The following is a 12,029-nucleotide window of genomic DNA, read 5'->3' on the forward strand; positions in this document are numbered from 1 at the left end:
GCAATTGCTGGGTCATAGGGTAGTTCTATTTTCAACATTTTGAGGAAACTCCATGTTGTTTTCCAGAGTGGTTGCACCAACTTGCCTTCCTACCAACAGTGTAGGAGGGTTCCCCTTTCTCCGCATGCTCGCCAGCATCTGTCATTTCCTGACTTGTTAATTTTAGCCATTCTGACTGGTGTGAGGTGATATCTCATTGTGGTTTTGACTTGTATTTCCCTGATGCTGAATGATGTGGAGCACTTTTTCATGTGTTTGTTGGCCATCTGGATGTCTTCTTTGCAGAAATGTCTGTTCATGTCTTCTGCCCATTTCCTGTTTGGATTATTTTTTCTTTGGGTGTTGAGTTTGCTAAGCTCTTTATAGATTTTGGACACTAGCCCTTTATCTGATATGTCGTTTGTAAATATATTCTTCCATTCTGTCAGTTGTCTTTTGGTTTTGTTAACTGTTTCCTTTGCTGTGCAAAAGCTTTTGATCTTGATAAAATCCCAATAGTTAATTTTTGTCTAAAGGGAACTTTTTAAAAGCACACGAAATCTGTAAACATTTATATAATTCAATTGGCTACATTCTTTGGGGGCATTTAGGCATTTTTTTCCTGCCTAGAAAGTCTTATCTTATTTATTACTAAAGAAAAAATTATCTATTCTTTCCTATTTATAGCTTCATTTTTACATACAAATTTCTAGTTATAGAAAACTGACTCCTATATAAGAAAGGTAGAATAGGAAGCCAGTTTAATTTCTTCCCTGTCCCAATAGATTGCCTGTTTTCCCAACGCTATTTATTTTATTCATTAGAGAATAGAGGTGTTAAAATGGGGAAAGTTAGGTAAACTGAGGTTCAGTGATCTTATTAATAAAACAATTGTGATGCTTCTTCAGTGGGTGACACTAAATATCCAAGAAAATAGTCAATATGGAAACAGCCAATAACCACAAAACAAATTTTAAGCTTTGTTAAATTTGAATCCATTTTTTCAACTTATGTAGACTTTTATATTGTGCACAAATTAAATTTCAAAAAAAATGGAAATTTTATTTTAGTTAAAGCTCTAATTTTACATAAAGCAAAAAAAAAAAATCTATGCACAAATTTTTACTATTGTCTAAATGGAGATAATTTCCCACGTGACAACTGTTGACATGCTGCTGTTGGCTGTAGTGAGAGTATTTCAATATGCTATTGACCCATCATGTGTTTGGCCTGGGCTTTCCTATGTGATAGGACAGGATTTTGAGTCACTCTCCCTTGTGACCCACCCATACTTAACAGCTGAAAACCAGACCGCAGTAGATATTCAAACATTTTAGTTGATTGAATTTACATGGCTGGAATTGGCAGTTCAGTCCCTCACTCTAACAAAGAAAATTGCTAAAGACTCTCTGTGATGATGCCATCCAATACCCTGGGATGGAACACCAGGTCCTGATTTTATTACAACTATACTTTAATTAACAACACTTGGCCAGCAACAGACCACTCTGAACTTTTCAGTAGGAATAGGCATTAGTATATTTAGGTTTAAAAATGCTGAAATGGAGCAGATTTCGTGACATTCACAATTCATACATGCACCTAGTGCTAACTGCCAAAAGGAAACACATTTTTTGCAATGTCCTAGGGGAAGCAGGGAGAAAAATTTTACAGAACTGAATAGGCAGGCAGCCCGTAGGGACACAAGTTGCCTTAATGGGTACTGTGCCAGTGCACAGTATTGAAGGGCATAAATAAAATGTGATGGAAATAGAAAAGAAAGAGAAAGACTCCATACCCATAGGGACATATAAAGTATTGAGATAATATTCTAACAACTGTTATATAACTTGTCAAAATCCATTTTAAAGTGGAAGATTAGAGTAGAATTTTTTTAAAAAAAATAAAGTTTATGTTCCTTATCAGTCATTTTCTGACATAGTGATATATTAAAAGGTAAACACATAAATTAATAGTAAAAGCTAAACACCTTTAATTTTACATGTGGCATCAAAATTTAGGATAATGAACTAAACATGATATGGGACATAAATAAAACTCTGTTTTGATCTGACAACATGAAACTGGAAAGATATTATGGGCTGAATTATATCCCCCCAGAATTCATATGTTGGTCTTAATACTTAGAATGTGACTGTATTTGTAGGCAGGGCCTTTAAAGATGTAATTAAGGTAAAATTATGTCACAAGGGTGGGACCTAATCCAATATGACTGGTATCATTATAAAAAGAGGAGATTAGGACCCTGGAAGACTACCATCTACAAAGTAAGGACAATAGCCTCAGAAGAAGTCAAGCCAGCTGACACCTTAGTCTCAGACTGGTGTTTTGTTATGGAAGCCTTAGCAAACTAATGCAATAGAATTCACACACACATATATGTTTTTAAACCATTAGTTTTGTATTCAAGATCTTATGTTTTAATAATTCTACATATGTTCTTATTTGATTCTTAGGACAAGTTTATGCTTGATGCATTATTAATTCAAATGTATGAGGAAAATGAGTTTAAGAATTTATGTAATTGGCCATGTTCATTCAGTTTATATGTCACCCAGCCAAAGATTCAAACTAGATATGTCTCATTCTGAAACATTTCTTTTAATCACTATGCTATGCATTCATGTTTGCCTATCTTTGACAAAAGATTGCCTATGAGCTGTTCAAATGGTAAACTATCTGTCAAAGGTAAAAACAAGGTAAGGTTATTTCAGTGATTAAAATATTCAAGGGTTGCCTCCTATCCTACTTAAAATCTAATTAGTTGATGATAAACTAGGAATGAGGACCACAAGTACAGGACTAGCTGTTTCTTAAGGGAAGCTGTGTTAGTAAATGAATAATATAATCGACTTAATAGGTTTTATTGAGCATCTGTCTAAGGCCATAAACTAAGAGCTGAATACACACATAGTACTGACTTCACAGAATTTAGAACTCAATGGCAGAAAATCGGGGTGGGGAGGAGGTCAGTTACAAAAATACCAGTGTTGTGAGTACACAGAATGAAACGGCAACTTAAATATGGTTTCTAGGTCAGACTTTGCAAAATGGTTTCTATCTAGGAGGAAAAGAACCTCATAAAATGGAAGAAAGTAAAATAAGAAAGCTAGATTTGTAGAGATAAATAAAGGAAAAAATATGAGTGAAAATTTCTGGTTGTACCCCATTTCTCAACAGATTTTGAATTTCATAAAAGAAATGATACCTATATGTTCTGTTATAAAGATCATAGTCTTTCTTACTAATGTTGGGTATAATACACACATATGTATTTTTTCCCTTCGGAGCAATATGTCAGAATTCCTAGGCCTTAGCTCAATATTTTGCCTATGTTTTAGGCTTCTTTCAATAAAGCTTAGTTTTCTGAAGCCATTGATCCTTGTTCATATACACTATTAGTTTTCTGGGGCTGCTACAAATTGGGTAGCTGAAAACAAAATAACAAAAACCTATTGTCTCTCTCCCTATTGTTCTAGGGATCCAGAAGTCTGAAATCAGGGTGTTGATAGGATTGGTCCCTACTTGGAGATTGAAGGACACTCTTTCCCAGTCTTGTCCTGCTAGATTCTGGTGGTTGTTGGCAATCCTTCCTATCCCTGCATTTACAGATGCATCACTCAAACTGGGGCTGTGTTCATATGGTGCTCTTCCCTTAGCCTCACCTCTGTTTCCTACAAAGACACCAGTCACTTTGAATAAGGCTCCCCTAAGGATCTCATTTTAACTTCATTACATCTGCAAAGACCCTATTTTAAAACACAAACAAACAAACAAACAAAAAAACCAGTCATATTCATAGTTACTAGGATTAGAAATTAGATAAATCATTTTGGTGAACACAATTCAACCTATAATATGTGCCTTTACCAAAAGTATCTTCTTTGGCATCCATGAGGCTCACAGGAAGAATGTATCAAACAGCTATAAAATCTCATTAACATACAGTGAAAATCATTCTTTCCATTTACAAATGTAGAGGGTGGCTGGATGTCTTTGCTAATCTGAGCTGGGCTCTGGGGTCTATCATTCTCTGGCAGTCAGCCGTAGGTAGACTAGAAGTCTTTGCTGATGTTGCTTGGGTCTTCCCACATGTTGGATCATGATGGGGACATCTGAGCTGATTTCATTCCATCTCATCTTCAAGCAGGCTTGGCTGAGAAGAGAAAGAGGATGTGGAAACATCCAGCATTTCAGGTTTCTGCTTGTGTCAAATTTGGTAGTCTCACTAACCAAAGTAAGTCCTATGGCTAACCCCAGAGTCAGAGTGGGAGGACATCATAGAGAGACAGAAAAATACCGGCATCATTAATACAACCAATTTGCCATAGACTTACTTTTCTTCTCCTCTGACTATTCTTCATTTCCATTTTGAAAATCCCTGTTTCAGTTTTTATTTCTCTTACATAAGTGTCCCCTCCCCCAGAGCCCTCTTTTAATTTTCTTCAAGGTTGTTTTTGGATACAGTAAACCTTCTTTTTCAAAAACGGGATTTTAGATTTTTCTCTTTCCTTACATTCTTAACACATTAAAAAAGCTCATACTTCATCACCTGAACTCTCTCTTCTTCATAATCTATTGCATTTGACGACCTTAGCTCAAATATAATTTTCACTTTGAAACACCATTTCCAAAGTAACAACAACAAAATGGCTCCTACTTACTCAGCTTAATAATACCTAAACCCTCTGGCTGTGTACTATTTTGGTCTCACTTATTTACTAGTGTGTTCCCTTTTAGAATTGGAGCTTGATAGGGGCAGGACTTTGTTTCTCTTACAATCGAGTAGTATAGTGTTCTTGCCAAGCAAAGTATAGGATTCAATATATATTTTGAAGAAACATAGGATTATACACACCCTTGTTTTCCAATGAAGAAAACTTCTCCCTCATCCCTGTCTTTGATTTTTGCTTATTTTTTACACCATCCTAGAATGCCATCTTTTTCCAGTCATAAACTATCCCTCAAGTGGGTACAAAATAGAAAAAGAGAGCCCCTTTTCTCATAGTTTGTGAGGGGGAAACCATGTACATACCTGATAATAAAATATAGTAATTTCCATGACATAAATATTCATTAAAAACCATATGAATATACATTTAAATTTAGAATTTAATATATTAATATAATATAATTAATATAAATATAAATTTAGAAATATAAAAAAGGACATCTAGTCTTGTATGGAAAACACCATCACATTTTCCTGAAAAATTCTTCAATCAGAGAATGGAGCAAAGGTGGAGGCATGGAGCAGTATGGCCATGAAGGAGACCACAAAGAGAATATTATTGAAGTGTCAAATCCATGGTACTGAGCAATGATATATAGACTGATGGGGAAAGCAGTATGGGTGAACCATATGTTGGAGGGTCTCTTTGCCACTTTAAAGAATTTGAACTTAGTAAGTTTCCAGATGCTTAAAGATTTAAGCAAAAGAGTAACAGTTCCAAATTTACCTTTGCAAAGGTGGAACCAGTGATTTCACTGCATGGCAGTTACAACTTACATGTGCCCAGCCTCATTCTCTGAATCTTCATTTTAAACATAGTAGCTGATCTGAGAAACTTTGCCCTGCTAATGTACCAATGGCTTAATTGCTGACTCAATTGACTTTGTTCTCTGTGTCTTAGTGTTTTCAAATGCTAGCCTTCTAAGGACAGAAGGTTAGTGAAAAGGAGAAACAATAGCAAAACTTTCTAGTAAAACCGCAAAAATGTGGAAGACATTTTCTTTTTGACAAATGCTAACTTTTGGTATCATTCAAATCCTAATGATGCAGACATTGCTGGCTAAGTGAATAAAAATTGATAAGGCCATTTGGGGTACATAGAGAATGAATGTGTCTCTTTATGTTATTTTCAAGACCATTGATTTAAAAAAAATCATTTAAATAAATGAATATGCTTTTGCTTAAGAATAGCCCACTAGACTAAATAGATTTTTCTATCTTGGAAGAAATAGAGTAATCTTTACTTTTATTTGCAGTGTATAAAAATACAGGGGAAAGGAATTTGAACTCAATGTAAAGTACAGGTCTGGGAATTAAAAAGTGGAAGAAGAATTTATGGAACAAGTATAGATTTATTTGAAAGGCTAGATTAATTTTCACATGCTTATGCATGAAATGTTATTGCCTGTCTAACTATTCCATTATGTGTTAATAATAAAATAACCCATATGTGAAAAATGGATGTGTCACACTAAGAGAAAATGTTTAAAATGCCAAGTAAATACCGCAACAAATGTATGAAAAATGCTTTACTGATGGTTTCGTTTTGCAAATTCTTTTGAAGTTCTTTTTTTTTTTTTTTTTTTTCATTCTTCTGGATCACAGAAAGCAAGGGCTCTCTGTTCTTCATAGGAGAATCTTGTTTGAGTACAATTTTACATCTATTCAGTTTATATTTAACCAGAAACTTAAGGTAGTATGCTCTATAATTTTTTTTTTAACTAGTATTTAAAACCATTTTGGGCTATTAGGTTGATTTTCTAACCAGCATGGTTTTGAGAGAAGCTTAATGGATGGTGTCAAGTCCTTTCCTTCTTATACTCTGAACTTTTTCAGTTTTCCATGTTTAGAATAATTTTGGAAGACTAAATATATCACTTTCCTCCTTGGAGCCAGTGTTTTTCTTTCTGACAAATATTTATTTACCAATTTCTCCCCTTTGGTATCTCAAAAGGACTTCAATTTGCATTAATTCAATAAAATATTTGATAGTAGTGCACATTACCCTTGGACCCTATCCTTCATCATGAAATTCTTCTTTCGTTTATGTAAAGCCAAAAGGGTCCCTTAGCATTATAGAAGACTTTCATTACTTCACTGCTCATTTGATTCGCTGAACATGTTAGCCTGTCCATTTTTTTTAATAGTTTATTTTTTTAAAGATTTTTTAAATTTATTTGACAGACAGAGACCACAAGTAGGCAGAGAAGCAGGCAGAGAGAGAGGAGGAAGCAGGCCCCCTGCTGAGCAGAGAGCCTGATGCGGGGCTGGATTCCAGGATGCTGGGATCATGACCTGAGCTGGAGGCAGAGGCTTTAACCCACTGAGCCACCCAGGCGCCCCCTTTTTAAAATAATTTATTAGATATTTTTTCCAAACCCATTTTACCAATATTTTGAAGATGACCAGGATTTTCGTTTGATTATTTTGTAATTACTAGCTTTAGACTAGTCTCATTTTTTTTTTTCCTACTTTGTCCTGAGCATCTTTCTGTTTAATGCCCACTGGAAGGGTGTGGGTTAAATGGGATTTGTGAGGGATCACAATCTCCATGGAACTCTCAACAATAGCAATTTATTCCCTATCACCCACAGATACACTGCAGCCATGGAACGCTAGCTTCTACAAAGCTAATCGGTATTCATGCCATAGGGAGGTCATAGCTTGCTTTGCAGTATAGTTGTTTTTGATGTGGCATTTTAAGGAAATCTATGGGATTGCAACTTTGCCCAGCACTCAATTACATCCATTCATATGTTCATGGATCCTTCACCTTTCACCTTTAGCATGGTTGAGAACACAGGTTTTTGAGCTCAGGAAGATCTTAGCTCTAATATTTGCTCTGCCACTTATTTGCTGGGTGATTTAATTAACTGATTTTTCTAAGATGGGGAAGACAGTGTAGATACTTCTATTTTTGGCAATTCTGAACTAGATTAACTCAAATAAAACTTCTGAATTAGTTCTAATGACAACCATTAAGATAATTAAAAATAAAACAAGTGCTTGAAGACGTCAAAGAAAATCATGGTTGTGGTGACTCAAGAGGCCAAAGCCCGGATGAAGAGGCTGTGTGGGTGAGAACGTTCAGGACTGGGAGCATTCTACTCATCGTGATATTCTCTGACCCCAGAAAAGTTGACTAAATGGTAGAAAAACTGAGCAATATTATTGAAAGTCTCACAGGAAGAGGCAGATGAAACTGATGCTCGGGGCCACCAAGGCTGGAAAGAGTCTGATACACTTTGGTTTGGGATCATGTAGTAGGGGTTAACGATAGAAGCCATAGAACACCACTTGCAAGGACTGAGAATGAGAGAATTAAGGTGATCCTAGAATGTTAGTCTCTTAGCCTGACCACCTGTCAGAAGTAAAGTTGAATTATCTCTAGGGATTATAAGAATATCCAGAGCCTTGAATTATCTCTAAAGCCTTTCAAATAGTGTCTAATATTTAACAATAATATTTTTTTAAAAAAATGTAAAATAAGAAAAGCAACCCCCCCCCAAAAAAAAACACTATTATCATTCCTCAGCCAGGTCTCTGCTGTACACTCGTGCCACCTTTAATAGGGAGGGTGGTGTCCCTACCCTGAGGATTTCACTGCAGGGAGGAAGACAAAGTGATGTGTGGTGGTGACCAATAGCAATGGGCAGAGGGAGTTTAAAAGAGCCTCCACTGGGGTGGTTTAGGTGGAGGTGAAGACTCCACAGGGAAATGTTGTTGTTGGATCACAAAAGAGAAGTTGATGAACTGGGGTGTCAGGATTCGTGGGGAACTCTCTAGAACATGCTCCCACATCTTCACATCTTCACACACCATGTGGGCATGGTTTGGGTCCTGGGTCCCAGATGGGGCAAAAGACTGAGTGGTTGGTAACCAGTGCACACACTAGTGTTTGGTAGTTCAGAACTTCCCTCTGAGGGATTTGAAGGCAGAAAGAGAATCTGCAGATGTTAGCTGCTTTCCCACTTGCCAGCAAAGTGAGAAGAACATGGAATGACCTGTGAGATGTCCTGTTCTGGCAAGAGATCATAGAACAGCTAATCCTTGTTCCCATGCTATAAGATGCAAAGTTTACAGTGGACATATTCAATGTATCCATGGGGAAATAACTGTGTAAGGGGAATTCTACTATATTTAATTACCCACTGGTGTCTGAGACCAATTTCCTGCAGGTTAGCAAAGAAAGGAAGTAATCAAAGGGCCCCAACCTTCAACTTGCCCAAGTTTAAGTTGTGACTGTGAGCATCAACTAGCCCCAGCCTCGTGCTATCTAATGTCATGCTGCTGGTGTGATGAGCTACAAGCTGTGAAGAGTCATCCAGTATGATCCAGCCACTCAGGGAAGGGGCCAAAGTGTACAATGGCCTTAGAACTAGCTGGGGTGCATCCCTTCAAATCTGTAGAAATCTCCATTCATATTTGATCATACAAATAGCTCTAATGCTTGCCTCCAGCAGTTCTTTTTAACTTCAGTTGTGTCCCCTTTCCAAAGAAATAGTAGGTTTGTTTGTTTTCCATTTATTGAGACCAAATTGTCTACTTCCTTAGTCTACCAATGGAGGTTTACATCCCTGCAGACCATCGCAGCTGGGGTCATAATGGATATACCTGTTGAGGCAGAGGACAAGAGGGAACCACGAAGCCCTATGGAGAAAGCCATCAAGATCAGGTAAGCATCAGGAGTCTCAGCACAGTTCCTTTGGGGGGCCTCCTTTTCTGGTTATGTTAGTGGGGAAGGAATCTAATACACCTGCCAGACATCCTGTGTTCATGAAAGCACACCTTTTCCTAACCATGACTCCTACAGTACTTGATGAAAGGGTGTCAGGGATAGCACCCTAGTAGGCAATGAGTCTGCAGCAACTGAGTCCACAAACTCAAGACAGATAAGCACAGCATGGTAGGATAGAGGGTGTTCCAGAATACTAACAGAAGCTCCAGTTTCTCCACAGAGAATGCATGCCTGTGCTGATTGCAGGAGCAGAAACTACCAACCAGTCTATTGCAGAGACAGCCTACTAGTCAAGCAGTGAGAATCTTTGCCTCACCTTTGCAGGATGAAAGCTACATAAATAGGCAGGATGGAATTCAGTCTCTCAACCTCTCATTGAGGCATAGAAGGGAAGAAGGAAAAGAACAGAACCCTCACCAGAAGACATGTTCATCATTATAGGATGGCAGGACAAGTCTACTCCAATATTAACTTTTGCTGGTTCTTAGCCCACCATGAAACTATTACTATTAAGGATGAACAAAAAGATAGGTCAAGGAAGCCCAGTAACCAAAGGATGCAACTCTTTCTCCCACAAAAATACTGACCATAACCCATTGCAGAGGAGTCTAGATGATTTCAAACTTTGATGAGTAACCAACCTACAACTAGTTAAGAATTCCAAAGTAACTACTCTTCCTTTATGAACTGAAAAACCCATCTTACTGAATAAAAAAAATTAGTCACAGGTTTTGAAATTTAAGAAATTTAGGTGTGTTGAGTAATTGTTAAAAATCAAAATATGGCTTATTACATAATCATAGCCCCAGGTCCTAAATATAATAGACCCAGAGGGACTCTTTCCTAGTGGACTTCAAAGCCAGTTCTACTAGGAAAATATGGGTCCCAAGTCCCACAAGATAGGATCCAGGAGAATCAGCTGTTTATCAAAGAACCTCAAAGCCCACTGCTTTGCACTTGATACAGAAGTGAGCATCATGTTTAAAATTGGAGGAGAGCAATACAGAGGCCATCAGGCAGTCATCAGAAGATGATGGGGGGCTTGAGATCACTGGAATCATGATATCAGAGACCAAGGAGACAGTATTTTTTTAAGTCTACCAAAAAACAAAACAAACCCCACCACACACATATAATAATAATAATAATAATAACAACAATAACAACAACAACAAAACAGGATGGGGACTAAGCTGTATCCAGTCTAGCAGCTTTAAAAAAAAATAATAAAACCACATTTTCTCAGAATGAAACTCAATCTTTTTAAATTTACATGTTTCACAGGATAACGGTGACTTCCCAATAGGATCTGTGACATGAACTCTACTGCAGCCTGAGAATCTTGTCTCCAGTCAACACAGCCTAACATCACACTTACGTTTAACAAAACTGGTGGGGGGGGCTTCATCTTGCCTTGACCTGTCCCCATTGGATTTCCCAAGACTCTGGCTAAAAGTCACAGTCCATTGCCTAAAAACCCCATACTGTTCACGCTCCTCTTCCTCTATTTCTTTCTCAAAGTTCTTGAATGTACATGTTAAGTCCATTCCATGGATTAAACAGGAATGAGAATTCATGTTCTCTCAGGATAGTCAAAGAAGGGAGGAGAGATAGAGCATTTGCTAGTAATCAGAATAAGAAAAGTTTTCATCTATACTTGATAATTTTACTTGTAGTTATATGCCCTGGTGAAGCTCTCATACATATATGTCCCAGAGAAACAGCTATGAGAATATTTGTAGTAAAATAATTTATAAGAGAAAAACACTGGAAACAGCCTCAAATGTTCATCATTGAGAGGACTGATAAATTATAGCATATAAACACACACACACACAATGTGATAATATATAACAGTTATACTTATGAACATTGACATGGATCAGTCTCACTGAGTTAAAAAAAATCAAGTCACAGAAAAACACATGCTGTAATTTAATTTACAGAACAGTTCTACAGTAGCACCAAACAAGTTATTTAGGGTACAAATCTGGCAAGATTACAGATAAACAAGATGTCTGTGGCATAAAGTAGGGATATATCATCAGAAGAATGTACATGAGCTTCAATAATTTTGGGAATTATTTTATATCATAAATAAGATGGTTGTACATAGGTATTAATTTTTGGATGCATTCACATGTTAATATTTCTGAAATCAATGTGCTTTTAAGTGTTATAGTTATCATCAGTGTTTTAATAAAAAAATTAATCATTTTGTTTCAGTAAAGTTTTATATTTTATAGATTCACAAGATTGATAAGTCAAAAACCAAAGTGTTATAGCTGCTTTTAATAAATATATAAAAAATGTTTGAAGTGACAAGAAATAAAAAAGTATTCAAGAAGAATCATTTGAATGAAAACCATGAGAAAGAACAAACAATACAGACACACAGGGATTCTAAATAAAATAATTAAAATTGGTGTTGTTTTAGTTTCTTAGGGCTGCCAAACAAAATATCACAAACTGGGTGGCTTAAACAACAGAAAATTGTTTTCTCACGGTCCTGGAGGGTGGAAGTTGGAAATCAAGTTGGTGGTGAGGTTGGTTTCTTCA

The sequence above is a fragment of the Mustela lutreola genome, chromosome 7 (genome assembly GCF_030435805.1).
Source record: "Mustela lutreola isolate mMusLut2 chromosome 7, mMusLut2.pri, whole genome shotgun sequence".
Lineage (NCBI taxonomy): Eukaryota > Metazoa > Chordata > Mammalia > Carnivora > Mustelidae > Mustela > Mustela lutreola.